Source organism: Aquarana catesbeiana, linkage group LG03, assembly GCF_042186555.1.
Source record: "Aquarana catesbeiana isolate 2022-GZ linkage group LG03, ASM4218655v1, whole genome shotgun sequence".
In the NCBI taxonomy this organism is placed as follows: Eukaryota; Metazoa; Chordata; class Amphibia; order Anura; family Ranidae; genus Aquarana; species Aquarana catesbeiana.
In genome coordinates this window covers 688,800,012-688,806,005 of record NC_133326.1, presented here as the reverse complement: position 1 = coordinate 688,806,005, position 5,994 = coordinate 688,800,012, and positions in this window count along the sequence as shown.

Genomic DNA, 5,994 nt, shown 5'->3' with positions numbered 1-5,994 from the left:
GGTTTTCACTAAAGTTATAGCGTCTACAACTAGGGTACATGTTCTGGAATTTACACAGCTTTTAGATTATGACTGCCTATCTCATTTCTTGAGGTGCTAAATGGACAGGGCAGTACAAACCCCCCAAATGACCCCATTTTGGAAAGTAGACACCCCAAGGAAATTGCTAAGAGGTATGTTCAGCCCATTGAATATTTTATTTTTTTGTCACAAGTGATTGAAAAATGACAAAAAAAAAAAAAAATTACACAAAGTTGTCACTAAATAATATATTGCTCACACATGTCATGGTTATATGTAGAATTACACCCCAAAATACATTCTGCTGCTTCTCCTGAGTATGGAAATACCACATGTGTGAGACTTTTTGGCAGTCTAACCGCGTACAGGACCCCGAAAACCAATCACTACTTTCAGGCTTTCTAACATTTTTGATTTCACTCCTCACTGCCAATCACAGTTTTGGAGGCCATGAAATGCCCAGATAGCACAACCTCCCCCCCCAATGACCCCATTTTGAAAAGTAGACACCCCATACTATTTATTTGCTGAGAGGCATGTTGAGTATTCTGCAGCTCTAGCTTTTTGTCACAAAGTTTTGAAAATTAAAAAAAAAAAAATATATATATATATATATTTTCTTTCTTCATTTTCAAAAACAAATGATAGCTGCAAAATACTCACCATGGCTCTTAGCAAATACCTTGGTGAGTCTACTTTCCAAAATGGGTCATTTGGGAGGGTTGGTTGTGCTATCTCGACATTTCAGGGCCTCCGTAACTGTGATAGGTAGTGAGGAGAAAAATCATAATTTTATGCCTTTAGAAAGCCTGATGGTGGTGATTGGTTTTTGGGGTCCTGTATGCGGCTAGGCTCCCAAAAACTCCCCCACATGTGGTATCCCCATACTCAGGAGAAGCAGCAGAATGTATTTTGGGGTGTAATTCCACATAAAACCATGTCATGTTTAAACAATATATAATTTAGTTACATCTTTGTGTAAAAAAAAAAATTGTAATTTTCCCGAAACTTGTAGCAAAATATAAAATATTGCATGGACACAACATATCTTTCAGCAAATAGCTTGAAGTGTCTAATTTCCAAAATGGGGTCATTTGGGGGGGTTTTGTGCTATCTTGACATTTCATGGCCTCTGAAACCGTGATAGGTAGTGAGGAAGTGAAATCACCATTTTACGCCCTTAGAAATCCCGAAGGCGGTGATTGGATTTCAGGGTCCTGTACGCGGCTAGGCTCCCAAAAAGTCTCACACATGTGGTATCCCCGTACTCAGGAGAAGCAGCAGAATGTATTTTGGGGTGTAATTTCACATACACCCATGGCACGTTTGAGCAATATATCATTTAGTGACAAAGTTTGTAATTTTTTTTCGTAATTTTCCTGAAACTTGTGGCAAAATATAAAATATTCCATGGACTCAACATGCCTATCAGCAAATAGCTTGGGGTGTCTACTATCCAAAAAGGGTCATTTGGGTGGGGGGGTTTGATCTGTCCTGGCATTATATGCACAAAATTAGAAGCTTATGTCACACATCACCCACTCCTCTAACCACTTGAAGACAAAGCCCTTTCTGACACTTTTTGTTTACATGAAAAAATATTATTTTTGTTGCTAGAAAATTACTTTGAACCCCACAAACATTATATATTTTAAAGCAAAGGCCCTACAGATTAAAATGGTGGGTGTTGCAATTTCTTTTTCACACAGTATTTGCACAGCGATTTTTCAAACAAATTTTTTTTGGAAATTTTTTTTTAATGCACTAAAACACACTATATTGCCCAAATGTTTGATGAAATAAAAAAGATGATCTTATGTCGAGTACATGGATGCTAAACACGACATGCTTTAAAATTGCACACAAACATGCAACGGCGACAAAGTACATACGTTTTTAAAAACCTTTAAAATCCTTTACAGGTTACCAATTTAGAATTACAGAGGAGGTCTACTGCTAAAATTATTGCCCTCAATTTGACCTTTGCAGTGATACCTCACATGCATGGTGCAATTGCAGTTTACATATGACATCAGACCGACGCTTGTCTTCGCCTTTGCGCGTGAGCACGGGGGACAGGGGTGCTTTTTTTTAATTATTATTTATTTTGCTTTTTTATTTATTTTTAAATTGTTCCTTTCATTTTTTATTTATTTTTTTAGCATTTCTATTGTTATCTCACGAAATGTAAATATCCCCTATGATAGCAATAGGGAGTGACAGTTACTCTTTTTTGAAAAGATTTGGGTCTATGAGACCCTAGATCTCTACTCTGCCCTCAAAGCATCTGACCACACCAAGATCGGTGTAATAAAATGCTTTCCCAAATTCCCAATGGCGCTGTTTATATCTGGCGAAACCTAAGTCATGAAATTCTCATAGCTTCCGGTTTCTTAGGCCATAGAGATGATTGGAGCCATTCTGGTTTCTGATCAGCTCTATGGTCAGCTGGCAAAATCACCGGCTGCATTTTTGGGTTCCCTGTTGGGACAGGAGAGCCCAAGAAAACCATGGAAGATGGTGGGAGAGGGGGACGTTCCCTCTCACTGCTTATAAAAGCAGTCTAGAGGCTAATTAGCCGCGAGGATTGCTTTAACATGAAAGCCTGCTGGCTGAAAAGAATGATACCAAGATGATACCTAAACCTGCAGGCATCATTCTGGTATAACCACTCAAAGTCCAGCAACATACCAGTACATTGCTGGTCCTTGTTGGGCATATATTGTAATGTTCTTTTTTTCATGCAGCCTGTAGGCTGCACGAAAAAAAGAGATTTATTGGTGGGTATGCCCACCATTAGAATACCGCCCTTCATCCACCCACTTCTAATGATGGGCATACATGCACCATTTTTTTTTTAACTGTGGTGGTGAAATCACCTCCTACAGCGCTGGAGTCACTGATTTTCCTGTCGTGAGAGCAAATGCTGTTGCTGTTAAGATAAATAAATCAGTGCTGCAGCTGAATGGCGTACCTGAAAAGCAAACAATGGTAAAACATTAACTCAATAAAACAACTTGATTTTTTTAACGCAACCTGTGCCTAAAAAATATATGCTGAAGCAGGGGGGCAATACTCCCCTAATGTTAGGAGCAAATCGCTCCTCCACCCCTGCCCCATGCTTAATAGTTACATAGTTACATAGTAGGTGAGGTTGAAAAAAGACACAAGTCCATCAAGTCCAACCCATGTGTGTGATTATATGTCAGTATTTCATTGTATATCCCTGTATGTTGCAGTCGTTCAGGTGCTTATCTAATAGTTTCTTGAAACTATCAATGCCCCCTGCTGAGACCACCACTTGTGGAAGGGAATTCCACATCCTTGCCGCTCTTACAGTAAAGAAACCTCTACATAGTTTAAGGTCAAGCCTCTTTTCTTCTAATTTTAATGAGTGGCCAAGAGTCTTGTTAAACTCCCTTCTGCGAAAAAGTTTTATCCCTATTGTGGGGTCACCAGTATGGTATTTGTATATTGAAATCATATCCTCTCTCAAGCTTTGTTGCCCTTCTTTGTACTTGCTCAATTTCCAGTACATCCTTCCTGAGGACTGGTGCCCAGAACTGGACAGCATACTCTAGGTGCGGCCGGACCAGAGTCTTGTAGAGCGGGAGAATTATCGTTTTATCTCTGGAGTTGATCCCCTTTTTAATGCATTCCAATGTTCTGTTTGCCTTGTTAGCAGCAGCTTGGCATTGCATGCCATTGCTGAGCCTATCATCTACTAGGACCCCCAGGTCCTTTTCCATCCTAGATTCCCCCAGAGGTTCTCCCCCCATTGTATAGATTGCATTCATATTTTTGCCACCCAAATGCATTATTTTACATTTTTCTACATTGAACCTCATTTGCCATGTAGTTGCCCACCCCATTAATTTGTTCAGATCTTTTTGCAAGGTTTCCACATCCTGCAGAGAAGTTATTGCCCTGCTCAGCTTCAGCATATATGCTCTTTTTTTAAACTGTGGTGGTGAAATCACTTCCTACAGTGCTGGAGTCACGGCTTTATGTATCGTTGGAGCAAACGCTGTTGCTCTCAGAAAAATAAACCCGCGCTGCAGCTGAATGGCGTACCTGCTAAGCAAATGATGGTTGACAATAAAACAAAGTAACATTACAGTATAACAGTAATGCCGCGTACACATGAGCGGAATGTCTGACAGAAAAAGTCAGACGGAAGCTTTTCATCGTATATTCTGATCGTGTGTATGCCTCATCGGACTTATTTTTTCGAAAATTCTGATGGACCTAGAAATAGAACATGTTCTAAATATTTCCGACGGAACCAATTCCTATCGGGAAAACCGCTCGTCTGTATGCTGTTCCGACAGACCAACAACGACGCATGCTCTGAAGCAAGTACGAGACGGAAGAGCTCGGTGTGGTAAAACTAGCATTCGTATTGGAGCTATTGCCAGCCGAGTAAACCGGAAGTGACATTGCTTCCGTGTTTTTACATAGGAGACTGGAACAAAGCCATTTCCTAGCTAGCGGAAGTGCCCGATCGTGTCTCCCGGTTGGACAGGAGGCCGGAAGAGCGGCGGAAGGTGCCCCCCACCCGCTCCTTTAGGATACCAGCCAAGCAGCTTTTAGCCGCATCGGTTGTTATCCCTAAAGAGCTGACCGCCAGTTCTAAAAACGGTACCGGGATGATGCCTGTAGCTGCAGGCATTACCCCCAATTACCCCCTTCAAGCCGAGGCCACATATGTGCGTACAGTCAGCACTAAGGGGTAAAAAAGCAGATTTTGGTGCAATACTTACCTGCACTGTTCCCTGCAGACACCGTCGGTCCTATCACTAATGTTGTTTAAAGTTCTAACTTCGCAGACTTTGCAGAGACTTTGCAGTACGTCTATGTAGGGTAAATCTTTTTATTCAATTCTGTCTATTTGAAAGCTACTGTCTAAGAACAGGCAAAGGGTTTACATATACTTTAAGGCTGGCTTCATGTGTTTGTAATACTGCAATGTATCATCATTAACCATTTTGATTGGTAACCCAACATATGTCTGTAGTTACGCACCACACTGCACAGTTGGGAACCATCTGTTTGTTGTGGTGGTGTTCATGAAAATATAAAAGGCTATTCTACATGTCTATTTTTCGTGTTAAAAAATGAAGTGAAGGTCAACTTTCTGGATATGTTTTTAGACTGTTTAATAAGCAAGCGTTACCCAATAACAGAGGCAACATTTTTTAGTTGACATTTGAAACATTTGCCAATGTTCTAATGACTTATTGTAACATTCCATACCTATAACTACAATTAATACTTCTACTCACCTGTACCCAATTCTGGCAGATCCACACAGTGTGACTTATTTTTTGCGATACAGCTCTGCACGGCGGGGGAACCGCGATCGCGGGCACGAAAGACAGAACGGGGATCTGTGTGTGTAAACACACAAATCCCAGTTCTGTCAGGAGAGGAGAGACAGATCGTGTGTTCCTATTAGTTAGGAACAGCGATATGTCTCCTCCCCTAGTCACTCCCACCACCCCCCCACAGTTAGAACACACATATGTGGGAACACATTTAACCCCTTGATTGCTCCCTAGTGTTAACTCCTTTCCTGCCAGTGACATTTATACATATATATTTTTAGCTCTGATTGCTGTATGAATGTCACTGGTCCCAAATAAGTGTCAAAAGTGTCCGATCTGTCCGCTGCAATTTTGCAGTCCCGAAAAAAACCGTTGATCGCCGCCTTTACTAGTAAAAAAAAAAATAATAATAAAAATGCCATAAATCTATCCCCTATTTTGTAATTTATGATTATTCCATACATTTCTCCTTCCTATACACAAATGTGTCCTTTTGTATTAATCATGCATATTTTATACAACAATATTCATTTGTTTGAAGGGCATGTGTATATAATATTTTAATTGTATTGATTAATTTATTGGTATACGGTTTGTGTATACATATCTCGCCATTTATATAGACACACTGTACAAATTAGTTCCA